General features: G+C 47.4%; 1 protein-coding gene and 1 pseudogene across 1 annotated transcript in view; one reads left to right on the forward strand and one right to left on the reverse strand.

Moving 5' to 3' along the window:
• LOC135564480 (ras-related protein Rab-6B) overlaps positions 1–27,788 on the reverse strand; it is a 246,876-nt gene that overhangs the window by 183,871 nt on the left and 35,217 nt on the right. The gene's annotated exons all lie outside the window — the stretch shown is intronic.
• On the forward strand, positions 16,231–16,282 carry LOC115127283 (U7 small nuclear RNA; annotated as a pseudogene).

Raw genomic sequence — 27,788 nt, forward strand, 5'->3', positions numbered from 1 at the left:
TGGGGAGAGAGAGAGAGAGAGATGGGGGGAGACCACTGACACTTGGAGAGAGAGAGAGATGGGGGGAGACCACTGACACTTGGAGAGAGAGAGAGATGGGGGAGACCACTGACACTTGGAGAGAGAGAGAGAGATGGGGAGAGAGAGAGAGATGGGGAGACCACTGACACTTGGAGGAGAGAGAGAGATGGGGGATGAGACCACTGACACTTGGGAGAGAGAGAGATGGGGGAGACCACTGACACTTGGAGGAGAGAGAGATGGGGAGAGAGAGAGAGAGAGGGGGGAGACCACTGACACTTGGAGAGAGAGAGAGATGGGGGGATGAGACCACTGACACTTGGAGGAGAGAGAGAGATGGGGGGGAGAGAGAGAGAGAGAGGGGATGGGGGGGACCACTGACACTTGAGAAGAGAGAGAGAGATGGGGGGATGAGACCACTGACACTTGGAGAGAGAGAGATGGGAGAGACCACTGACACTTGGAGAGAGAGAGAGATGGGGGGGAGACCACTGACACTTGGAGGAGAGAGAGATGGGGGGGGAGACCACTGACACTTGGAGAGAGAGAGATGGGGGGGAGAGACTGGGGGAGAGATGGGGGGAGAGATGGGGGAGACCACTGACACTAGAGAGAGAGAGAGATGGGGAGAGAGAGATGGGGGAGACCAGATGGAGAGGGGGGGGGGAGACCACTGACACTTGGAGGAGAGAGAGATGGGGGGAGACCACTGACACTTGGAGAGAGAGAGAGATGGGGGGAGACCACTGACACTTGGAGAGAGAGAGAGGGGGGAGACCACTGACACTTGGAGAGAGAGAGAGAGATGGGGGAGACCACTGACACTTGGAGAGAGAGAGAGATGGGGAGAGACCACTGACACTTGGAGGAGAGAGAGATGGGGGGGAGACCACTGACACTTAGAGAGAGAGAGAGATGGGGAGAGAGAGAGATGGGGGGAGACCACTGACACTTGGAGAGAGAGAGAGATGGGGGGAGAGACCACTGACACTTGGAGGAGAGAGAGATGGGGGGGAGACCACTGACACTTGGAGAGAGAGAGAGATGGGGAGACCACTGACACTTGGAGAGAGAGAGAGATGGGGGGGGGAAGACCACTGACACTTGGAGAGAGAGAGAGAGGGGGGAGACCACTGACACTTGGAGAGAGAGAGAGATGGGGAGACCACTGACACTTGGAGAGAGAGAGAGATGGGGGAGACCACTGACACTTAGAGAGAGAGAGAGATGGGGGGAGAGAGAGAGATGGGGGGAGACCACTGACACTTGGAGAGAGAGAGAGAGATGGGGGAGAGACCACTGACACTTGGAGGAGAGAGAGATGGGGAGAGAGAGAGAGAGATGGGGGAGACCACTGACACTTGGAGAGAGAGAGAGATGGGGGAGACCACTGACACTTGGAGGAGAGAGAGAGATGGGGAGAGAGAGAGAGAGATGGGGGAGACCACTGACACTTGGAGGAGAGAGAGAGATGGGGGGATGAGACCACTGACACTTGGAGAGAGAGAGAGATGGGGGGAGACCACTGACACTTGGAGGAGAGAGAGAGATGGGGAGAGAGAGAGAGAGATGGGGGAGACCACTGACACTTGGAGAGAGAGAGAGATGGGGGGGATGAGACCACTGACACTTGGAGGAGAGAGAGAGATGGGGGAGAGAGAGAGAGAGAGAGAGGGGGGTAAACCACTGACACTTGGAAGAGAGAGAGAGATGGGGGGGGATGAGACCACTGACACTTGGAGAGAGAGAGAGATGGGGGAGAGACCACTGACACTTGGAGAGAGAGAGAGAGAGATGGGGGAGACCACTGACACTTGGAGAGAGAGAGAGATGGGGGGGATGAGACCACTGACACTTGGAGAGAGAGAGAGATGGGGGAGAGACCACTGACACTTGAGAGAGAGAGAGATGGGGGGGAGACCACTGACACTTGGAGGAGAGAGAGATGGGGGGGAGAGAGAGGCAGAGACCGACTGACACTTGGAGGAGAGAGAGAGATGGGGGGAGAGAGAGGCAGAGACCACTGACACTTGGAGGAGAGAGAGAGATGGGGGGGAGAGAGAGAGACCACTGACACTTGGAGAGAGAGAGAGAGAGATGGGGGAGAGAGGCAGAGACCACTGACACTTGGAGAGAGAGCGAGAGATGGGGGGGAGAGAGAGAGAGGCAGAGACCACTGACACTGGGAGAGAGAGAGAGAGATGGCGGGGCCACTGACACTTAAAAAAAAAATGTTTTACTATCTTTGTTCGCTGGACTTTATCCTGCTAACTGTTCCAAATGTCCCAACTGAATTTGGTAAAAGGGCTTTTATGTACTCTGCGCCATAGTTTTGGAACGCCTTACAAAATACTTTTAAACTGGAAGAACTTGTCCCGATTGGTGTTTTTAAATCACTGATGAATGATCTTGAGACTGATTCCCTGACCTGTCAATGTTTTTAATTTGCTGTTTTATACTCTTGTGAATTCTATGGTTTTTACTAGATTACTTGTAGTTTTTCATGTTGTTTGTCTGTAATGACTTGGTGCTGCCTATCTTGGCCAGGATGCTCTTGAAAAAGATATTTTAAATCTCAATGAGCCCTTCCTGGTTAAATTAAATATAAGATACAGATGGGGGGGGGGGGGAGAGAGAGAGAGAGAGAGATGGGGGTGGGGGAGATAGAGAGAGAGAGAGATGGGGGGGGGAGAGAGAGAGAGAGATGGGGGGAGAAAGAGAGAGAGACGGAGAGAGATGGGGGGAGAAAGAGGGAGAGATACGGATGGGGAGAGTGAGAGGCAGTGATTGGGAGTCCCATCGGGCGGCGCATAATTAGCCCAGCGTTGTCCGGGTTTGGCCGTCATTGTAAATAAGAATTTGTTCTTTAATAACTGACTTGCCTAGTTAAATAGGTAAAATAAAAAATGTTCAAATAAACAATGTGCATCACTTTCTGGCAGCAGAGGACCTGTATATAGACAAAGTGGAGCACTTTCTGGCAGCAGCTGGCACACACTGGGCTAATCAGAATGAGGAAATGTCTCACGACAGATGGGCGACAAATGAATGAACTTCCGTGTAAATTCCAAGGCTCATTAATCATGCAAGATCTTTAAAGAGAGAGTGACTCCATAGAGAAGAGCAAACACTCCGGCAAGGAAACACTAGAGCCAGCCACCACACAAAGTCATCTCTGATAACAGGGAGAAAAGGACTCAGTCAATAGGAAACAGCTCAAGGCTCCTAAATAATCACTGAAACCACGTGGAATAACTTATCTGAGTTTGATACATTATTTACAGCATATGGAAATAGTCCCAACGGGTTTTCCCTCAAATAGAGTCCACGCTCATGATGCTCACATTCTGCATTGGGTTGCTCATGATGCTCACATTCTGCATTGGGTTGCTCATGATGCTCACATTCTGCATTGGGTTGCTCATGATGCTCTCATTCTGCATTGGGTTGCTCATGATGCTCACATTCTGCATTGGGTTGCTCATGATGCTCACATTCTGCATTTGGGTTGCTCATAATGCTCACATTCTGCATTGGGTTGCTCATGATGCTCACATTCTGCATTGGGTTGCTCATGATGCTCACATTCTGCATTGGGTTGCTCATGATGCTCTCATTCTGCATTGGGTTGCTCATGATGCTCACATTCTGCATTGGGTTGCTCATGATGCTCACATTCTGCATTGGGTTGCTCATGATGCTCACATTCGGCATTGGGTTGCTCATGATGCTCACATTCTGCATTTGGGTTGCTCATAATGCTCACATTCTGCATTGGGTTGCTCACGATGCTCACATTCTGCATTGGGTTGCTCACGATGCTCACATTCTGCATTGGGTTGCTCATGATGCTCACATTCTGCATTGGGTTGCTCACGATGCTCACATTCTGCATTGGGTTGCTCATGATGCTCACATTCTACATTGGGTTGCTCATGATGCTCACATTCTGCATTGGGTTGCTCACGATGCTCACATTCTACATTGGGTTAATCATGATGCTCACATTCCGCATTTGGGTAACTGTGTTGCTCATGATGCTCACATTCTGCATTGGGTTGCTCATGATGCTCACATTCTACATTGGGTTGCTCATGATGCTCACATTCCGCATTTGGGTAACTGTGTTGCTCATGATTCTCACATTCTGCATTTGGGTAACTGTGTTGCTCATGGTGCTCACATTCTGCATTTGGGTAACTGTGTTGCTCATGATGCTCACATTCTGCATTTGAGTTTCTCATGATTCTCACATTCTGCATTTGGGTTGCTCATGATGCTCACATTCTGCATTGGGTTGCTCACGATGCTCACATTCTACATTGGGTTGCTCATGATGCTCACATTCTGCATTGGGTTGCTCATGATGCTCACATTCTGCCCTTTGCTCCACATGTACCGTATAACCAAAGTTGTCATCTTCTCTTGAATCACCAGTAAGCTACTTCCTCTTCTCTTGAATCACCAGTAAGCTACTTCCTCTTCTCTTGAATCCCCAGTAAGCTACTTCCTCTTCTCTTGAAATCCCCAGTAAGCTACTTCCTCTTCTCTTGAATCCCCAGTAAGCTACTTCCTCTTCTCTTGAATCCCCAGTAAGCTACTTCGTCTTCTCTTGAATCACTGGTAAGCTACTTCCTCTTCTCTTGAATCCCCAGTAAGCTACTTCCTCTTCTCTTGAATCACCAGTAAGCTACTTCCTCTTCTTTTGAATCACCGGTAAGCTACTTCCTCTTCTTTTGAATCACCGGTAAGCTACTTCCTCTTCTCTTGAATCACCAGTAAGCTACTTCCTCTTCTCTTGAATCCCCAGTAAGCGACTTCTTCTTCTCTTCTTCTTTTTCAAGTATATTCTTTTGAAGCATAAGTTTACAGCTACAAAAATGTATTCTAGAGGTAGTGGAAACATCATGACCTTTATCATTGTCCGCATCCCTAAATCAAATCAAAATGTATTTGTCAAGTGCGCCGAATACAACAGATGTAGACCTTACAGTGAAATGCCTACTTACAGGCTCTAACCAATAGTGCAAAAAAGGTATTTGGCGAACAATAGGTACAGTGGGGAGAACAAGTATTTGATACACTGCCGATTTTGCAGGTTTTTCTACTTACAAAGCATGTAGAGGTCTGTAATTTTTATCATAGGTACATAGGTACACTTCAAAAATCCAGAAAAATCACATGATTTTTAAGTAATTCATAAAAAAAATTTTTTTTAAATGTGTCCACATTCTCTCCCTTCCTTATCTTTGACTTCATTGCAACTCCCCTTCTCCTCCCAGAACTATGAGGGAAAAACACCTGATTAGGTTTTATAGAGCTTAAGGTGCACACTATCTGACAGGTGCTTCTCTTGTAAAAAAAAAAAAAAAAAAAAAAAGTATTGCACACTAAGTTGTTGGATACTTTCTCTTTAAATTGGCCCTTGGATACCTTTTACATTGTTGGAGATGACGTTCAGAACCATGATTCCGCCTTCATGGTTACAACTATGACCTCTATTTCTCTTTCATACCTAACATAGGGGCTTCTTGTCCTATACGTCTCATTGCAACCATTGTAAAATAACAAAATAAAACAACAGATATTGAACACAACTGTTTATCTGATTATCAGATCGCTTCCAAACACTGTTTTATTTTTTATTTTAGCTTCCAACATGTTGACCCACATTCTGGCAGGTTTCCCTTCATTAAACCCAACAGAATCATTAATATGGTCATGAGTATAATTATGTAGAGTCCATGGTTGACTGTTGGGGAAAGGGGAATCTGGTGTAGCCAAGACATCCGAAGAGTCTGGGCCTGGAACTTCATAGAAATGACTGCAGCATGAGATATCTGGCCAATCAGCACACTGATGTACAGTGTGTACAGGCCTACCGGCCTAGGAACCAATCAGCACACTGAGAGCACTGGGATGTACAGGCCTACCGGTCTAGGAACCAATCAGCTCACTGAGAGCACTGGGATGTACAGGCCTACCGGTCTAGGAACCAATCAGCTCACTGAGAGCACTGGGATGTACAGGCCTACCGGTCTAGGAACCAATCAGCTCACTGGGATGTACAGGTCTACCGGTCTGGGAACCAATCAGCTCACTGAGAGCACTGGGATGTACAGGCCTACCGGTCTAGGAACCAATCAGCACACTGGGATGTACAGGCCTACCGGTCTAGGAACCAATCAGCACACTGGGATGTACAGGCATACCGGTCTAGGAACCAATCAGCACAATGAGATGTACAGGCCTCAACATCGCAAACCCCCCACCATCATCACATCCAGGCGCTTTTCTTTCTGAAACAAACATTATTGTACTCTTTACAGTCAGACAGATGTCTAAATGACTGTACCCCATACAGTCAAACAGATGTCTAAATGATTGTACTCTTTACAGTCAAACAGATGTCTAAATGATTGTACTCTTTACAGTCAGACAGATGTCTATATGATTGTACCCTTTACAGTCAGACAGATGTCTAAATGACTGTACCCCATACAGTCAAACAGATGTCTAAATGACTGTACCCCATACAGTCAGACAGATATCTAAATGACTGTCTTTCAAACTAGTCAAACAGATGATATAAATGATGAATCTTAAACCAGTCAAAATATCTCAAAATGACTGTACCCTATTCCCAATCGTTTACTTTAGACCTTTCAAACTACTGTAGATAGGATGATATGCGAATCAAGATGAATCTTAAACCAGTCAAAATATTCCAGTCAAAATATAGTCCCTATTCCCTATATAGTGCACTACGTTTGACCAGAGCCCTATTCCCTATATAGAGCACTACTATAGACCATAGCCATATTCCCTATATAGTACACTACTTTAGACCAGAACCCTATTCCCTATATAGTGCACTACATCTGACCAGAGCCCTATTCCCTATGGGCCCTTTTCTAAAGTAGTGCACTATACATTGAGTGTGCATGATATATACTGACCAGGTGAATCCAGAATGAAAGCTATGATCCCTTATTGATGTCACTTGTTAAATCCACTACAGTCAGTGTAGATGAGGAGACGGGGATTTGAGACTTGGGTTGTGTACAGTCTAATGTGAGGTTCAGAGGATGAATAGGAGAGACAGAAGAGTGCCTTTCAACAGGGTATGTGCGTAGGTACCAGGCGCATTTGAGTGCGTTTGAGTGTGTCAAGAACTGCAACGCTGCTGTTTCCCCCAACAGTTTCCCCGTGTGTTTAAGCTGTACCGAGGTCAAAGGGGGATACTACTCAATATTAGGAAGGTGTTGCTAGTGTTTTGTACACTCCGTGTAAAAGAAAAAGGCTCCCATTGGGGTGCAGACAGAAATCACAGCAACATGGTTTGAACCTGTATGAGCCCAGAATACCAACACCTCTGAATAATGGATGAATGAAACCTCTCAAACTGAACAGACAAAGACACCCTATTGATGATTTATTTAGTGCGCCATTTTTTGAACCAGGGACAATAAAGGGCTCTGATCAAATGTAGTACGCTAGATTTATTTTAGGAAAGTCTGTTAAGAACAAATTCTTACTTTCAATGACAACCTAGGAACAGTGGGGTTAAACTGCCTTGTTCGGGGGGCTTTGTCAGGTCGGGGATTCGATCTACTCCAACGCTCTTACCACTAAGGCTACCTGCCGCCCCGAATATACAGACAACAGCCACTTGGGACACATTCAAAGCCTCGGTCGCCCACTCCGCTTGCATTAAACAAAGCCTCGGTCGCCCCCTCCGCTTGCATAAAACAAAGCCTTGGTCGCCCCCTCCGCTTGCATTAAACAAAGCCTCGGTCGCCCCCTCCGCTTGCATAAAACAAAGCCTCGGTCGCCCACTCCGCTTGCATAAAACAAAGCCTCGGTCACCCACTCCGCTTGCATAAAGCAAAGCCTCGGTCGCCCCCTCCGCATGCATAAAACAAAGCCTCGGTCGCCCCCTCCGCTTGCATAAAACAAAGCCTCGGTCGCCCCCTCCGCTTGCATAAAACAAAGCCTCGGTCACCCACTCCGCTTGCATAAAACAAAGCCTCGGTCGCCCACTCCGGCTGCATAAACAAAGCCTCGGTCGCCCACTCCGGCTGCATAAACAAAGCCTCGGTCGCCCACTCCGGCTGCATAAACAAAGCCTCGGTCGCCCACTCCGGCTGCATAAAGCAAAGCCTCGGTCGCCCACTCCGGCTGCATAAAGCAAAGCCTTGGTCGCCCACTCCGGCTGCATAAAGCAAAGCCTCGGTCGCCCACTCCGGCTGCATAAAGCAAAGCCTCGGTCGCCCACTCCGGCTGCATAAAGCAAAGCCTCGGTCGCCCCCTCCGCTTGCATAAAACAAAGCCTTGGTCGCCCCCTCCGCTTGCATAAACAAAGCCTCGGTCGCCCCCTCCGCTTGCATAAAACAAAGCCTCGGTCGCCCCCTCCGCTTGCATAAAACAAAGCCTCGGTCGCCCCCTCCGCTTGCATAAAACAAAGCCTCGGTCGCCCCCTCCGCTTGCATAAAACAAAGCTCTCAAAAAAGCATTTCTTCAGCTCCTGTCTAATGACACGTACAATGTACTGACACCACTTTTGAAATATATGGCTCCCGTGGATGTGCGGTGCAGTGGTTGTGTGGTAATATATATATATATATATGAGTCATGTGTCTGCCATGAAGCCAGTGGGCCTGGAGAGATCACCTTGACGTTTCAAGGTTTAAATGAACCCCATTCTTCCTTCCTTCCTATTAGGTGTGGTGGTGGTAGTCTGGCCTGCTGTATAGATACAGTCTGAGTCAATTCCCTACTGTATATAGAGCACTACCGATGGGCCCAGGTCAAACACACTATATCGGGAGTGGGGCCCAGGTCAAACACACTATAGGGAGTAGGGCCCAGGTCAAACACACTATAGGGAGTAGGGCCCAGGTCAAACACACTATAGAGAGAGTGGGGCCCAGGTCAAACACACTATATCGGGAGTGGGGCCCAGGTCAAACACACTATATAGAGAGTGGGGCCCAGGTCAAACACACTATATAGAGAGTGGGGCCCAGGTCAAACACACTATAGGGAGTGGGGCCCAGGTCAAACACACTATAGGGAGTGGGGCCCAGGTCAAACACACTATAGGGAGTAGGGCCCAGGTCAAACACACTATAGGGAGTAGGGCCCAGGTCAAACACACTATAGGGAGTAGGGCCCAGGTCAAACACACTATAGAGAGAGTGGGGCCCAGGTCAAACACACTATATCGGGAGTGGGGCCCAGGTCAAACACACTATATAGAGAGTGGGGCCCAGGTCAAACACACTATATAGGGAGTGGGGCCCAGGTCAAACACACTATAGGGAGTGGGGCCCAGGTCAAACACACTATAGGGAGTAGGGCCCAGGTCAAACACACTACAAAGGGAGTAGGGCCCAGGTCAAACACACTATAGGGAGTGGGGCCCAGGTCAAACGCACTACAAAGGGAGTAGGGCCCAGGTCAAACACACTATAGGGAGTGGGGCCCAGGTCAAACGCACTACAAAGGGAGTAGGGCCCAGGTCAAACACACTATAGGGAGTGGGGCCCAGGTCAAACCCACACTATAGGGAGTGGGGCCCAGGTCAAACACACTATAGGGAGTGGTGCCCAGGTCAAACCCACTATAGAGAGTGGGGCCCAGGTCAAACACACTATAGGGAGTGGGGCCCAGGTCAAACACACTATAGGGAGTGGGGCCCAGGTCAAAAGGTGAAAGAGAGATCCTGTTACACGTGGCAACATGGGAGAGGAGGGAAGCAACATGGGAGAGGAGGGTAGCAACATGGGAGAGGAGGGAGGCAACATGGGAGAGGAGGGTAGCAACATGGGAGAGGAGGGAAAGAGAGATCCTGTTACACGTGGCAACATGGGAGAGGAGGGAAGCAACATGGGAGAGGAGGGTAGCAACATGGGAGAGGAGGGAGGCAACATGGGAGAGGAGGGTAGCAACATGGGAGAGGAGGGAAAGAGAGATCCTGTTACACGTGGCAACATGGGAGAGGAGGGAAGCAACATGGGAGAGGAGGGTAGCAACATGGGAGAGGAGGGTAGCAACATGGGAGAGGAGGGAAGCAACATGGGAGAGGAGGGTAGCAACATGGGAGAGGAGGGAAAGAGAGATCCTGTTACACATGGCAACATGGGAGAGGAGGGTAGCAACATGGGAGAGGTGGGAAAGAGAGATCCTGTTACACATGGCAACATGGGAGAGGAGGGAAGCAACATGGGAGAGGAGGGAGGCAACATGGGAGAGGAGGGTGGCAACATGGGAGAGGAGGGTAGCAACATGGGAGAGGAGGGTAGCAACATGGGAGAGGAGGGTAGCAACATGGGAGAGGAGGGTAGCAACATGGGAGAGGAGGGAGGCAACATGGGAGAGGAGGGAAGCAACATGGGAGCAACATGGGAGAGGAGGGAGGCAACATGGGAGAGGAGGGAAGCAACATGGGAGAGGAGGGAGGCAACATGGGAGAGGAGGGAGGCAACATGGGAGAGGAGGGAAGCAACATGGGAGAGGAGGGAAGCAAACATGGGAGAGGAGGGAAGCAACATGGGAGAGGAGGGAAGCAACATGGGAGAGGAGGGAAGCAAACATGGGAGAGGAGGGAAGCAACATGGGAGAGGAGGGAAGCAAACATGGAGAGGGGAGCAACATGGGAGAGGAGGAAGCAACATGGGAGAGGAGGGAAGCAACATGGGAGAGGAGGGTAGCAAACATGGGAGCAACATGGGAGAGGAGGGAAGCAAACATGGGAGAGGAGGGAAGCAACATGGGGAGGGAAGCAAACATGGGAGAGGAGGGAAGCAAACATGGGAGAGGAGGGAAGCAACATGGGAGAGGAGGGAAGCAAACATGGGAGAGGAGGGAAGCAAACATGGGAGAGGAGGGAAGCAACATGGGAGAGGAGGGAAGCAAACATGGGAGAGGAGGAAGCCAACATGGGAGAGGAGGGAAGCAACATGGGAGAGGAGGGAAGCAAACATGGGAGAGGAGGAAGCAAACATGGGAGAGGAGGGAAGCAACATGGGAGAGGAGGGAAGCAAACATGGGAGAGGAGGGAAGCAAACATGGGAGAGGAGGGAAGCAACATGGGAGAGGAGGGAGCAACATGGGAGAGGAGGGAAGCAAACATGGGAGAGGAGGGAAGCAACGTGGGAGAGGATTAATTATTAATTAATTATCTTAAAGGATATTGAACACAACAAAGAGTAAATGTTAAAATAGTTTTAAAAGGGTGACTACTAAGCTGCATCATGGTCAGCTGTCTTTCCTGTGATTCATATCTGAAAGCTGCCATTCAGATAAAATATGATTTATTATCTGAACACGACGATAGCGCCACAGAAAGCAAAACTCCTCCAAACTCTTAAACCTATCAATCATTTTTGATCTCACCCTGTCCTAAAACAGACCAGAGAAATATTAATGCAGAGGATTGGCTGGCTGATTATATATTGACCATGGGAAATCTTTACGAAATGGATCTCGGCCAGGAATGCTAAAATATGCAATATTGCTCCACAGACCGTCTGTCGAGAAGAAAGTTAATGCTTCCCAAATTCCCTACGTAGTGCACTACTTTTAAACAGTGCCCTGTGGACTCTGGTCAAAGGTAGTGCACTAAATAGGGAATATTGTGTCATTTAGGACAGGGTACAGTCCAAGGGCACAAGCCTCCAGATGGATGGCAGGCCAGCTTGATCAGAATGCCCCCCTTTCTTTGCGTTTCCAGACAGAATTGCTTTGCATGTCCTCGTTCATTTTGAAATTATAACAAAGCAAACTGTCTGAAAGGCCCAGAACGTTTTGACACAAAACAAGGAGGCACATTTTAAATAAAATAAATATTTAACCTTAATTTAACTAGGCATGTCAGTTTTAAGAACAAATTTTTATTTACAACGACGGCCTACACCGGCCAAACCCTAATCCGGACGACGCTGGGACAATTGTGAGCAGCCCTATGCGACTCCCAATCACGGCTGGTTGTGATACAGCCTGGAATCGAACCAGGACCTGTAGTGACGCCTCTAGCACTGAGATGCACTCTGGAGCTGACTGATCATGACTGCAGGGTAACAGGGGGTTGTCCATCAGGACTGCCAGGGTAACAGGGGTTGTCCATCAGGACTGCCAGGGTAACAGGGGTTGTCCATCAGGACTGCCAGGGTAACAGGGGTGTCCATCAGGACTGCCAGGGTAACAGGGGTGCCAGGGTAACAGGGGTTGTAACAGGGTTGTCATCAGGACTGCCAGGGTAACAGGGGTTGTCCATCAGGACTGCCAGGGTAACAGGGGTGTCCATCAGGACTGCCAGGGTAACAGGGGGGGACTGCCAGGGTAACAGGGGTGTCCATCAGGACTGCCAGGGTAACAGGGGGTTGTCCATCAGGACTGCCAGGGTAACAGGGGGTTGTCCATCAGGACTGCCAGGGTAACAGGGGTTGTCCATCAGGACTGCCAGGGTAACAGGGGGTGTCCATCAGGACTGCCAGGGTAACAGGGGTTGTCCATCAGGACTGCCAGGGTAACAGGGGGTTGTCCATCAGGACTGCCAGGGTAACAGGGGGTCAATTGCCAGGGTCCATCAGGACTGCCAGGGTAACCAGGGTAACAGGGGTTGTCCATCAGGACTGCCAGGGTAACAGGGGGTTGTCCATCAGGACTGCCAGGGTAACAGGGGTTGTCCATCAGGTGCCCAGGGGGTTGTCCATCAGGACTGCCAGGGTAACAGGGGTTGTCCATCAGGACTGCCAGGGTAACAGGGGTTGTCCATCAGGACTGCCAGGGTGTCCATCAGGACTGGGTTGTCCATCAGGACTGCCAGGGTAACAGGGGGTGTCCATCAGGACTGCCAGGGTAACAGGGGGTTGTCCATCAGGACTGCCAGGGTAACAGGGGTTGTCCATCAGGACTGCCAGGGTAACAGGGGGTTGTCCATCAGGACTGCCAGGGTAACAGGGGGTTGTCCATCAGGACTGCCAGGGTACAAGGGGTTGTCCATCAGGACTGCCAGGGTAGGGGTGTCCATCAGGACTGGGGTTGTCCATCAGGACTGCCAGGGTAACAGGGGGTGTCCATCAGGACTGCCAGGGTAACAGGGGGTGTCCATCAGGACTGCCAGGGTAACAGGGGGTGTTCCTCAGGACACCCCCATCAGGGTAACGGGGTGCAAATACACGGAAACCACAAAGGTCCTTTCAGAGACCTGGGCAGTTTGAATTCTAGTTGTCAATATGATGAAAATTCTAGCTACGGTAGCTATCTCAATCCCCCCTGCCACTCACAGCCGTCCCATGTGTTCTTCTGTCAGAGAGAGGGGACTGTCAGAGCAACCCTCCCATGTGTTCTTCTGTCAGAGAGAGGGGACTGTCAGAGCAACCCTCCCATGTGTTCTTCTGTGCAGGGAGGAGGTCTAGTTTACCTTGTTTGTCTACTGAGTCGCATTACCAACCAGTAGTGGCTGGGATGTTAGGTGTAGTTCACCAGACAGACCCACAACATCTCCATCTCTGTTAACAAGAGAACTTCTAATTTCTTAGTAAATGGAACTAGATGATGTCAATGTTTTTGTTCCATCCCATGAATCCCATCACAGCAGTGTCTGATGTCCCCTCTCTCAGATGTCTGTCCAGTCACAGTCCTACCTCGCATTATCCCTCCAAACCTTTAATGACTGGCTGGATGACTGGCTGGATGACTAGATGACTGGCTGGATGACTGGCTGACTGGCTGGATGACTGGCTGGATGACTGGCTGACTGACTTACTGGCTCACTGACTGGCTGACTAACTCACTAGCTGGCAGGCTGACGGGCTGACTGACTGACTGGCTGACTGGCTCACTGACTTACTGGCTCACTGACTAACTGGCTGACTGGCTGACTGACTTACTGGCTCACTGACTGGCTGACTAACTCACTGGCTGGCAGGCTGGCTGGCTGGCTGGCTGACTGGCTGGATGACTGGCTGGATGACTAACTGACTGGCTGGCTGGCTGGCTGGCTGACTGGCTGACTAACTGGCTGACTGATTTATTGACTGGATGACTGGCAGATATACTGACTCACTGACTAAATACTACAGTGTACTGACTGACTGGCTGGCTGACTGGCTGGCTGGCTGGCTTGCTGGATGACTGACTGAATGACTGACTGGCTGGCTGACTACTATCAGAATATGAAGATCGAAGAGACGGGTCCTGACCCCTGAGTCAGCGATTACAGCTGTGAGTCTTTCTGGGAATATTTTTATTCTGTACGGGCTTCCTTCTATTCCCTCTGTCATTTAGGTGAGTATTGTGAAGTAACTACAATGTTGTTGATCAGGCCTCAGTTTTCTCCTATCGGAGCCAGTCAGTCAAACAGTCATCCAGTCAGCCACTTGAATGTTTTGTCTTGTCCATTCACCCTCTGAATGGCACACGTACACAATCCATGTCTCAATTGTCTCAAGGCTTAAAAATCCTTCTTCAACCCGTCTCCTCCCCTTCATCTACATGTCTCCTCCCCTTCATCTACATGTCTCCTCCCCTTCATCTACATGTCTCCTCCCCTTCATCTACACGTCACCCCGCTCCTTCTCTCACGTGACCCCGCTCCTCCGCTCTCTCCACTGGCTTCCAGTTGAAGCTCGCATCCGCTACAAGACCATGGTGCTTGCCTACGGAGCTGTGAGGGGAACGGCACCTCAGTACCTCCAGGCTCTGATCAGGCCCTACACCCAAACAAGGGCACTGCGTTCATCCACCTCTGGCCTGCTCGCCTCCCTACCACTGAGGAAGTACAGTTCCCGCTCAGCCCAGTCAAAACTGTTCGCTGCTCTGGCCCCCCAATGGTGGAACAAACTCCCTCACGACGCCAGGACAGCGGAGTCAATCACCACCTTCCGGAGACACCTGAAACCCCACCTCTTTAAGGAATACCTAGGATAGGATAAAGTAATCCTTCTCACCCCCCCTTAAAAGATTTAGATGCACTATTGTAAAGTGGCTGCTCCACTGGATGTCATAAGGTGAATGCACCAATTTGTAAGTCGCTCTGGATAAGAGCGTCTGCTAAATGACTTAAATGTAAATGTAAATGTACACTGATTGAAGTGGATTTAACAAGTGACATCAAAAAGGGATCATAGCTTTCATCTGGTCAGTCTGTGTCATGATAAGAGCAGGTGTTCTTAATGTTTTGTACACTCAGTGTATTGTGTTCCCTACGGTATATAGAAAAGAGCAGTTGTTCCTAATGTTTTGTACACTCAGTGTATTGTGTTCCCTACGGTATATAGAAAAGAGCAGTTGTTCCTAATGTTTTGTACACTCAGTGTATTGTGTTCCCTACGGTATATAGAAAAGAGCAGTTGTTCCTAATGTTTTGTACACTCAGTGTATTGTGTTCCCCTACGGTATATAGAAAAGAGCAGTTGTTCCTAATGTTTTGTACACTCAGTGTATTGTGTTCCCCTACGGTATATAGAAAAGAGCAGTTGTTCCTAATGTTTTGTACACTCAGTGTATTGTGTTCCCCTACGGTATATAGAAAAGAGCAGTTGTTCTTAATGTTTTGTACACTCAGTGTATTGTGTTCCCTACGGTATATAGAAAAGAGCAGTTGTTCCTAATGTTTTGTACACTCAGTGTATTGTGTTCCCTACGGTATATAGAAAAGAGCAGTTGTTCCTAATGTTTTGTACACTCAGTGTATTGTGTTCCCTACGGTATATAGAAAAGAGCAGTTGTTCCTAATGTTTTGTACACTCAGTGTATTGTGTTCCCTACGGTATATAGAAAAGAGCAGTTGTTCCTAATGTTTTGTACACTCAGTGTATTGTGTTCCCTACGGTATATAGAAAAGAGCAGTTGTTCCTAATGTTTTGTACACTCAGTGTATTGTGTTCCCCTACGGTATATAGAAAAGAGCAGTTGTTCCTAATGTTTTGTACACTCAGTGTATTGTGTTCCCTACAGTATATAGAAAAGAGCAGTTGTTCCTAATGTTTTGTACACTCAGTGTATTGTGTTCCCTACGGTATATAGAAAAGAGCAGTTGTTCCTAATGTTTTGTTCACTCAGTGTATTGTGTTCCCTACAGTATATAGAAAAGAGCAGTTGTTCCTAATGTTTTGTACACTCGGTGTATTGTGTTCCCTACAGTATATAGAAAAGAGCTATCCGTTCAGACCCCAGTCTTACCTACCAACAGGTTGTGGAAAATGTGCTCTTTCAGTATTTCTCCAGTAGGTTTCCTGGAGGAGAAGCCTCCACTTCTATGTTTAATAAGTTAATTAAACAAAAACACTACAGTAAGTACTACAGTAATGTCGGTATTAACATTACAGTAACTACTACGGTATACTACAATCCACAAGTACATGAATTACTATAGTTTATACTAGCTTTGTTTTACTACAGTATTGATACTGTAAATACTACAGTATACTAAAGTCCGCAAAAACACTACAGTGAATACTATAGTATTTGTACCATAGTAGTATACTATAATATTTGTACCATAGTAGTATACTATAGTATTTGTACCATAGTAGTATACTATAGTATTTGTACCATAGTAGTATACTATAGTATTTGTACCATAGTAGTATACTATAGTATTTGTACCATAGTAGTACACTATATAGGACTTTCTAAGACAATGACCTGTGTCAGTGCAGTACCGGTACCCCCTGTATATAGCCTCCAAGTCCAGCATCCCAGCCAACAACAGGGGACTCTAATTTAATTGTAGTTTGTGAAGAATAAAAAGGTCAATGCACAGTATTCTGAGCAGAAAATTTATTCATTATTAGTGTCATTCATCTCTGTAGTCCACAGCTTGTGGAAACAGACAACAGAACAGAGAGATAAACAAAGGAGAGAAATCACAGCTTTCTTCAGTGTCCAAAAACAAAAAACTCTTCTCTATCTGAAACCAGCCTGACCGTGACAACAACAACATCGTATTGGAATAGTAATGACTTATAACAGTCAAGTAGTTTCAACACAGCTGGTAGCCACAGTGTATCTCTCTCTATACAGCCTTCCTGGCTGGTTCCCTCTCTGGCTGTGTACCAAATGGTGCCAGGGCCAACAGTAGTGTACTATAAAGGGAATAGAGTGCCGGAACTCTAACCCAGAGGATTATAAGAAGTCCTCTGACGAACCATCAAACAGGCAAAGCGTCAATACAGTACTAAGATCGAATCGTACTACACCGGCTCCGACGCTCGTCGGATGTGGCAAAGCTTGCAAAGTATTAGACTACAAAGGGAAGCAAAGCCGAGAGCTGCCCAGTGACACGAGCCTCCCAGACGAGCTAAACTACTTCTATGCTCGCTTTGAGGCAAATGACACTGAAACATGCATGAGAGCACCAGCTGTTCCAGAAGACAGTGTGATCACGCTCTACGCAACCAATGTAAGACCTTTAAACAGGTCAACATTCCCAAGGCCGCAGGGCCAGATGGATTACCAGGACGTGTACTCCAATCATGCGCTAACCAACTGACTAGTGTCTTCACAGATATTTTCAACCTCTCCCTGTCCGAGTCTGTTACACCAACATACGTCAAGCAGACCAACATAGTCCCTGTGCCCAAGAACACTAAGGTAACCTGCCTAAATTACTACCGACCCATAGCACTCACGTCTGTAGCCATGAAGTGCTTTGAAAGGCTGGTCATGGTTAACATCAACACCATCATCCCAGAAACCCTAGACCCGCTCCAAGTTGCATACCGCCTGAAACAGATCCAAGGACAACAACCTCTCCCTCAACGTGATCTAGACAAAGCAGATTGTGGACAGGACAAGTAAGACCGAGCACACTCCCATTCTCATCTATGGGGCTGCAGTGGAGCAGGTTGAGAGCCTCAAGTTCCTTGGTGTCCACATCAACAACAAACTAAACTAAACTATTCCTCCTCAGGAGACCGAAAAGATTTGGCATGGGTCCTCAGATCCTCGAAAGGTTCTACAGGTTCTTCTGTATATAGCCTCCACATTGACTCTGTACCGTAACACCCTGTATATAGCCTCCACATTGACTCTGTACCAGTACCCCCTGTATATAGCCTCCCCCTGTATATAGCCTCCACATTGACTCTGTACCGTAATACCCTGTATATAGTCTCCACATTGACTCTGACTACCCTGTATATAGCCTCCACATTGACTCTAGCCCCTGTATATAGCCTCCACATTGACTCTGTACCGTACCCCTGTATATAGCCTCCACATTGACTCTGTACCGTAATACCCTGTATATAGCCTCCACATTGACTCTGTACCGGTACCCCCTGTATATAGCCTCCACATTGACTCTGTACCGTAATACCCTGTATATAGCCTCCACATTGACTCTGTACCGTAATACCCTGTATATAGCCTCCACATTGACTCTGTACCCCTGTATATAGCCTACATTGACCCCAGTATATAGCCTCCACATTGACTCTGTACCGTAACACCCTGTATATAGCCTCCACATTGACTCTGTAGTACCCCCTCCACATTGACTCTGTAACACCCTGTATATAGCCTCCACATTGACACCGTAACCTGTATATAGCCTCCACATTGACTCTGTACCGTAACACCCTGTATATAGCCTCCACATTGACTCTGTACCGTAACACCCTGTATATAGCCTCCACATTGATTTGATGACACACCCTCTGATTCCTATAGCAGTGACCCTCTCCCAGGGTGAAAAGGCACGTGGGTCTACTCTTCTATATTCTACTCTAAACTAAGGTGTTGAATGGAGAGTGTTACTCTGATCAGTGCTGTGGTCCTCAGCCATGTGAACCTTTCTCCCTGCCTCTCATCCATCCAGGAGCATTTCGCTACACTCGCAAGAACATCTCCTAACCATGTGTATGTGACCAATGAAATGTGATTTGAAATTTGATTTGATTTAAGACCCATCTTGCCCAACCCCTCTTAGCCCAGAGTGCTCCCAGATTAATGGAACGACCAGTAAAAGGCTAATTGCTCCTCATCAGCCAGATGAGGTTAGAGGCTGAGGTACTGTATGCAGGCAAGGAGGAAGACAGAGAGGATGAGGTTAGAGGCTGAGGTACTGTATGCAGGCAAGGAGGAAGACAGAGAGGATGAGGTTAGAGGCTGAGGTACTGTATGCAGGCAAGGAGGAAGACAGAGAGGATGAGGTTAGAGGGTGAGGTTAGAGGGTGTATGCAGGCAAGGAGGAAGACAGAGAGGATGAGGTTAGAGGGTGAGGTACTGTATGCAGGCAAGGAGGAAGACAGAGTGGATGAGGTTAGAGGGTGAGGTACTGTATGCAGGCAAGGAGGAAGACAGAGAGGATGAGGTTAGAGGGTGAGGTACTGTATGCAGGCAAGGAGGAAGACAGAGAGGATGAGGTTAGAGGGTGAGGTACTGTATGCAGGCAAGGAGGAAGACAGAGAGGATGAGGTTAGAGGCTGAGGTACTGTATGCAGGTAAGGAGGAAGACAGAGGGGATGAGGTTAGAGGGTGAGGTACTGTAGCAGAGATGGGAATACTTGTTGCAGGGATAAATACCTCCACTGTGTGGGCGGGCCTGAAGGGGAATGGGTGAGGCAAGGGTCTAGTTATCCAAAGATACATTTTCCCGACCGACCCCATTTCATTCAGCTTACATGAGAAAATCAAGACTAAACAGCTTACTACAGCAGATAGTCACCTATCAGATCTCTGAACATGATGCTACTTAGTCACCTATCAGATCTCTGAACATGATGCTACTTAGTCACCTATCAGATCTCTGAACATGATTCTACTTAGTCACCTATCAGATCTCTGAACATGATGCTACTTAGTCACCTATCAGATCTCTGAACATGATGCTACTTAGTCACCTATCAGATCTCTGAACATGATGCTACTTAGTCACCTATCAGATCTCTGAACATGATGCTACTTAGTCACCTATCAGATCTCTGAACATGATTCTACTTAGTCACCTATCAGACCTCTGAACATGAATCTACTTAGTCACCTATCAGAGCTCTGAACCTGATGCTACTTAGTCACCTATCAGATCTCTGAACATGATTCTACTTAGTCACCTATCAGACCTCTGAACATGAATCTACTTAGTCACCTATCAGAGCTCTGAACCTGATTCTACTTAGTCACCTATCAGATCTCTGAACATGATTCTACTTAGTCACCTATCAGATCTCTGAACATGATGCTACTTAGTCACCTATCAGATCTCTGAACATGAATCTACTTAGTCACCTATCAGATCTCTGAACATGATTCTACTTAGTCACCTATCAGATCTCTGAACATGATGCTACTTAGTCACCTATCAGATCTCTGAACATGATTCTACTTAGTCACCTATCAGATCTCTGAACATGATGCTACTTAGTCACCTATCAGATCTCTGAACATGATTCTACTTAGTCACCTATCAGATCTCTGAACATGATTCTACTTAGTCACCTATCAGACCTCTGAACATGATTCTACTTAGTCACCTATCAGATCTCTGAACATGATTCTACTTAGTCACCTATCAGATCTCTGAACCTGATGCTACTTAGTCACCTATCAGATCTCTGAACATGATTCTACTTAGTCACCTATCAGATCTCTGAACATGATCTCACCTATCAGACCTCTGAACATGATGCCGTGAGAGGTGGAGGAGAAAGCCCAGGGAAGATGAGAATGAACTGGGGAGACTGAAAGTCCCAGGTGCCCCTTGATGAGGGTTCCTCTGGAGAGCCCAGGGAAGCAAAGGATAGAGCACAAACGCATGCATGAAGCTGAAAGAATAGTATATACTGTCGAGCTGAACTCAGTGGAGTGGCTCAGATCACTCTGGGCTGAATAACAGACATTCTTCCTCTACAGGGCTGAATAACAGACAGCCTTCCTCTACAGGGCTGAATAACAGACAGCCTTCCTCTACAGGGCTGAATAACAGACAGCCTTCCTCTACAGGGCTGAATAACAGACAGCCTTCCTCTACAGGGCTGAATAACAGACAGCCTTCCTCTACAGGGCTGAATAACAGACAGTCTTCCTCTACAGGGCTGAATAACAGACAGCCTTCCTCTACAGGGCTGAATAACAGACAGCCTTCCTCTACAGGGCTGAATAACAGACAGCCTTCCTCTACCAGGGCTGAATAACAGACAGTCTTCCTCTACAGCAGCACCAGCAGTTGTTAGAGCACAGAGCCACTCAGCTGTCTGTCCGTCTGTCTCCTCTCCCTCTTGTATTCAGTCACCATTGGACCCTAGCCAGAGATCTGTATTGCTGAAACAGCAGCAAGTGCTTCACTCTGAGTCTCCAAGACATAAATCCAGAGAGGATATTTATCAGACAAAATGTAAGGTTGGGTTTCTTATCATAAATCTTACTCTCTGTTGTAATACTAGGATAGTGTTCTATACTATTTTAGAAGCATGATAGTTGCTATAAGACTAGTCAGACTCTGCTGGTTTCCCTTGTCCCTGTTTCTATCCCAGACATCGATCCTCCTCTATGTAGAGACATGGATGGTTTGAGAGAATGGCTAGAGAATGGCTAGAGAACGGCTAGAGAATGGCTGGAGAATGACTGGAGAATGACTAGAGAATGACTGGAGAATGACTAGAGAATGACTAGAGAATGACTGGAGAATGACTGGAGAACGACTGGAGAATGACTAGAGAATGGCTAGAGAACGACTAGAGAACGACTAGAGAATGGCTGGAGAATGACTAGAGACTTTTTAATTTTTTTTTATTTCACCTTTATTTAACCAGGTAGGCTAGTTGAGAACACCTTTATTTAACCAGGTAGGCTAGTTGAGAACACCTTTATTTAACCAGGTAGGCTAGTTGAGAACACCTTTATTTAACCAGGTAGGCTAGTTGAGAACACCTTTATTTAACCAGGTAGGCTAGTTGAGAACACCTTTATTTAACCAGGTAGGCTAGGTGAGAACAAGTTCTCATTTGCAACTGCGACCTGGCCAAGATAAAGCATAAGAATATGGTGATTGACAGAGTCGAAAGCCTTGGCAAGGTCGATGAAGACGGCTGCACAGTACTGTCTTTTATCGATGGCGGTTATGATATCGTTTAGTACCTTGAGCGTGGCTGAGGTGCACCCGTGACCGGCTCGGAAACCAGATTGCACAGCGGAGAAGGTACGGTGGGATTCGAGATGGTCAGTGACCTGTTTGTTGACTTGGCTTTCGAAGACCTTAGATAGGCAGGGCAGGATGGATATAGGTCTGTAACAGTTTGGGTCCAGGGTGTCTTCCCCTTTGAAGAGGGGGATGACTGCGGCAGCTTTCCAATCCTTGGGGATCTCAGACGATATGAAAGAGAACAGGCTGGTAATAGGGGTTGCGACAATGGCGGCGGATAGTTTCAGAAATAGAGGGTCCAGATTGTCAAGCCCAGCTGATTTGTACGGGTCCAGGTTTTGCAGCTCTTTCAGAACATCTGCTATCTGGATTTGGGTAAAGGAGAACATGGAGAGGCTTGGGCGAGTAGCTGCGGGGGGGCGGAGCTGTTGGCCCAGGTTGGAGTAGCCAGGCGGAAGGCATGGCCAGCCGTTGAGAAATGCTTGTTGAAGTTTTCGATAATCATGGATTTATCGGTGGTGACCGTGTTACCTAGCCTCAGTGCAGTGGGCAGCTGGGAGGAGGTGCTCTTGTTCTCCATGGACTTCACAGTGTCCCAGAACTTTTTGGAGTTGGAGCTACAGGATGCAAACTTCTGCCTGAAGAAGCTGGCCTTAGCTTTCCTGACTGACTGCGTGTATTGGTTCCTGACTTCCCTGAACAGTTGCATATCGCGGGGACTCTTCGATGCTATTGCAGTCCGCCACAGGATGTTTTTGTGCTGGTCGAGGGCAGTCAGGTCTGGAGTGAACCAAGATATATCTGTTCTTAGTTCTGCATTTTTTGAACGGAGCATGCTTATCTAAAATGGTGAGGAAGTTACTTTTAAAGAATGACCAGGCATCCTCAACTGACGGGATGAGGTCAATGTCCTTCCAGGATACCCGGGCCAGGTCAATTAGAAAGGCCTGCTCACAGAAGTGTTTTAGGGAGCGTTTGACAGTGATGAGGGGTGGTCGTTTGACTGCGGCTCCGTAGCGCATACAGGCAATGAGGCAGTGATCGCTGAGATCCTGGTTGAAGACAGCGGAGGTGTATTTGGAGGGCCAGTTGGTCAGGATGACGTCTATGAGGGTGCCCTTGTTTACAGATTTAGGGTTGTACCTGGTGGGTTCCTTGATGATTTGTGTGAGATTGAGGGCATCTAGCTTAGATTGTAGGACTGCCGGGGTGTTAAGCATATCCCAGTTTAGGTCACCTAACAGAACAAACTCTGATGCTAGATGGGGGCGATCAATTCACAAATGGTGTCCAGGGCACAGCTGGGAGCTGAGGGGGGTCGGTAGCAGGCGGCAACAGTGAGAGACTTATTTCTGGAGAGAGTAATTTTCAAAATTAGTAGTTCGAACTGTTTGGGTATGGACCTGGAAAGTATGACATTACTTTGCAGGCTATCGCTGCAGTAGACTGCAACTCCTCCCCCTTTGGCGGTTCTATCTTGACGGAAGATGTTATAGTTGGGTATGGAAATCTCAGAATTTTTGGTGGCCTTCCTGAGCCAGGATTCAGACACGGCAAGGACATCAGGGTTAGCAGAGTGTGCTAAAGCAGTGAGTAAAACAAACTTAGGGAGGAGGCCTCTGATGTTGACATGCATGAAAACAAGGCTTTTTCGATCACAGAAGTCAACAAATGAGGGTGCCTGGGGACATGCAGGGCCTGGGTTTACCTCCACATCACCCGCGGAACAGAGGAGTAGTATGAGGGTGCGGCTAAAGGCTATCAAAACTGGTTGCCTAGAGCGTTGGGGACAGAGAATAAGAGGAGCAGGTTTCTGGGCATGGTAGAATATATTCAGGGCATAATGCGCAGACAGGGGTATGGTGGGGTGCGGGTACAGCGGAGGTAAGCCCAGGCACTGGGTGATGATGAGAGAGGTTGTATCTCTGGACATGCTGGTTGTAATGGGTGAGGTCACTGCATGTGTGGGAGGTGGGACAAAGGAGGTATCAGGGGTATGAAGAGTGGAACTAGGGGCTCCATTGTAAACTAAAACAATGATAACTAACCTGAACAACAGTATACAAGGCATATGGACATTTGAGAGAGACATACAGCGAGGCATACAGTAATCACAGGTGTTGAATTGGGAGAGCTAGCTAAAACAGTAGGTGAGACAACAACAGCTAATCAGCTAGCACAACAACAGCAGGTAAAATGGCGTTGACTAGGCAGGGAGGGTCGGATTAACTACACACAGAGCCTGAGTGCGGCTGGGGCCGACAGATAAAACATAAACAAGCAGAATGGAGTACCGTGATTAATGGACAGTCCAGCATGCATCAGCTATGTAGCCAAGTGATCAGTGTCCAGGGGGCAGCGGTGGATGGGGCAGGGAAGCTGGACTGGTGAGTGTTATCCAGGTTAAAAAAACTAACAATGACTAAATAGCTTGTAGCTAGTTAGCTGGTTAGCTTCTGGAGGTTCTTGAGTGTGTTCTAAAAATTAAAAATAATAGCGATTCCGTATCACATTGGGTGAGGCAGATTACCGGAAGGTATAATAACAATATTTAAAAATCTAAAAGAGATAGAAAGTAAATATGGGTCCAGTGAGTGTTTGGGACGCGGCGATTCAGACGGTTAGCAGGCCTGTGCTAACAAGCTAACAGTTAGCAGGCCGGGGCTAAACAAGGTAGCAATTAGCGGACCGGGGCTAAACAAGCTAGCAGTTAGCAGGCCGAATTAGCAAGCAAGGAGATAGCAAGGGCTAGAGAGTTAGCCTTTGGGGGACGTCGCGATGGGGTGAGTCTGTTTATTCCTCTTCACGCGGTGACATCGATAGACCAGTCGTGGGTCCGGATATTGTAGCCCAGTAGTATGCTACGGTGGTAGCACAGGAGCTCTGGCCGGGCTAGCTTCAAGCTAAGTGGGTGGAAACGCTAGCCAGGAGTAATCATCCGGGGTTGCGGTTAGCTAGATAGCTAGTTTTGAAGATCCAGCTGAAAATGTTCCGTTTGCGGTGGGAATCCGGGGATAAAAAATAATAGGTCCGTTATGCTCTGGTTAGAGTCGCGTTGTTCGAACTGGCGAGAGCTTTCCGAGCTAAAGGTTAGCTGATGACCGGTTAGCTGAAGACCGCTAGCAATGTTTTGCTGACTGATAGCTGGTAGTTAGCTGGCTAGCTTCAGTTGAGGGGTTCCGGATCCGAAGTAAATATAAATACATTAGGAAAAATGTCACGACACGACAAGACGTCTTACTGCTACGCCATCTTGGATCAAAAGGATCAAAAGAATGACTAGAGAATGACTAGAGAATGACTAGAGAATGGCTGGAGAATGGCTGGAGAATGGCTGGAGAATGGCTAGAGAATGACTGGAGAATGACTAGAGAATGGCTGGAGAATGGCTGGAGAATGGCTAGAGAATGGCTAGAGAATGGCTGGAGAATGACTAGAGAATGACTGGAGAATGACTGGAGAATGACTGGAGAATGGCTGGAAAATGGCTAGAGAATGACTAGAGAATGACTAGAGAATGGCTGAAAAATGACTGGAGAATGACTAGAGAATGACTAGAGAATGACTATTTTATTTTTTATTTTTTTTATTTCACCTTTATTTAACCAGGTAGGCTAGTTGAGAACAAGTTCTCATTTGCAACTGCGACCTGGCCAAGATAAAGCATAGCAGTGTGAACAGACAACACAGAGTTACACATGGAGTAAACAATTAACAAGTCAATAACACAGTAGAAAAAAAGGGGAGACTATATACATTGTGTGCAAAAGTCATGAGGAGGTAGGGGAATAATTACAATTTTGCAGATTAACATTGGAGTGATAAATGATCAGATGGTCATGTACAGGTAGAGATATTGGTATGCAAAAGAGCAGAAAAGTAAATAAATAAAAACAGTATGGGGATGAGGTAGGTGAAAATGCGTGGGCTATTTACCAATAGACTATGTACAGCTGCAGCGATCGGTTAGCTGCTCAGATAGCAGATGTTTGAAGTTGGTGAGGGAGATAAAAGTCTTCAACTTCAGCGATTTTTGCAATTCGTTCCAGTCACAGGCAGCAGAGAACTGGAACGAAAGCCGGCCAAATTAGGTGTTGGCTTTAGGGATGATCAGTGAGATACACCTGCTGGAGCGCGTGCTACGGATGGGTGTTGCCATCGTGACCAGTGAACTGAGATAAGGCGGAGCTTTACCTAGCATGGACTTGTAGATGACCTGGAGCCAGTGGGTCTGGCGACGAATATGTAGCGAGGGCCAGCCGACTAGAGCATACAAGTCGCAGTGGTGGGTGGTATAAGGTGCTTTAGTGACAAAACGGATGGCACTGTGATAAACTGCATCCAGTTTGCTGAGTAGAGTGTTGGAAGCAATTTTGTAGATGACATCGCCGAAGTCGAGGATCGGTAGGATAGTCAGTTTTACTAGGGTAAGTTTGGCGGCGTGAGTGAAGGAGGCTTTGTTGCGGAATAGAAAGCCGACTCTTGATTTGATTTTCGATTGGAGATGTTTGATATGAGTCTGGAAGGAGAGTTTACAGTCTAGCCAGACACCTAGGTACTTATAGATGTCCACATATTCAAGGTCGGAACCATCCAGGGTGGTGATGCTGGTCAGGCGTGCAGAATGACTAGAGAATGGCTGGAGAATGAGTAGAGAATGACTAGAAATCAAATCAAATCACATTTTATTTGTGACATACACATGGTCAGCAGATGTTAGTGCGAGTGTAGCGAAATGCTTGTGCTTCTAGTTCCGACAATGCAGAGAATGGGTGTGTCCCAAATGGAACCCTATTGTCTACCTATCATTCCTATGGGTCCTTGTCAAAAGTGGTGCACTATATAGGGAATATGGCACCATTTGGGACAGAGGCATTCTCTAGCCATTCTCTCCACCCATCCATTAGTCATCTCATACACTAAAAAGCCCTCAGAACCAACACTGAATCACACATGTCACGGGAGTGAAAGACAGAACAGAACTCATCTTTCTCCTCAGTCCTTAAAGAGAAAGACTCAACCCCTCTCTTTCCACTTCCCATCGGAAGTGTGTTGGCGTAATCACAAATGGCATCCTATACGCAATTTAGTGCACTACCTTTGAGCAGGGCCCCTATGGAATAGGGTGCCATTTTGGATGCACACTATGCCTCTGCTATCGCCATGGGGACGTGGGATGCCGCTCACTCAGCAGTGGTCACAGAGTACAGCAAACTGTATGTATAAAGCTTGCTTGGTGTTCTGGCGCCGGAGCCCCCTCTCTAGTCCTGCAGCTAGGTTTGCCATAGAATTACATAGAATCTTATGACCTCTATGAGCTTAGCAGACGGCATGGTGCTCTGCACTAAAATAAATAAGCAAATCTTGTTTTGAAGCTGCAATGTCTCCCTTTTTGGACGACCTGACCAAATGCACATAGAAATGTGAGTTATAGATCTGTCGTTCTCATTGAAAGAAAGTGTAAGAAGTGCTTCGTTGTTGTGTCTTTTACTTTCATTTTTTATCTTTTTATTCTTTTTACACCAGCTTCAAAACAGCTGAAAATACAATATTTTTGGTTATGGAAAATATATTTCACATCAGTTTAAAGGGTACAATGATTCTCTACACTATACTTGATTGTTTTGTCACATAAACTGAAATTAGGCAAACTATTAGAATCAGAAAATGGCAG

This window comes from Oncorhynchus nerka, linkage group LG25 (assembly GCF_034236695.1).
Source record: "Oncorhynchus nerka isolate Pitt River linkage group LG25, Oner_Uvic_2.0, whole genome shotgun sequence".
NCBI lineage: Eukaryota > Metazoa > Chordata > Actinopteri > Salmoniformes > Salmonidae > Oncorhynchus > Oncorhynchus nerka.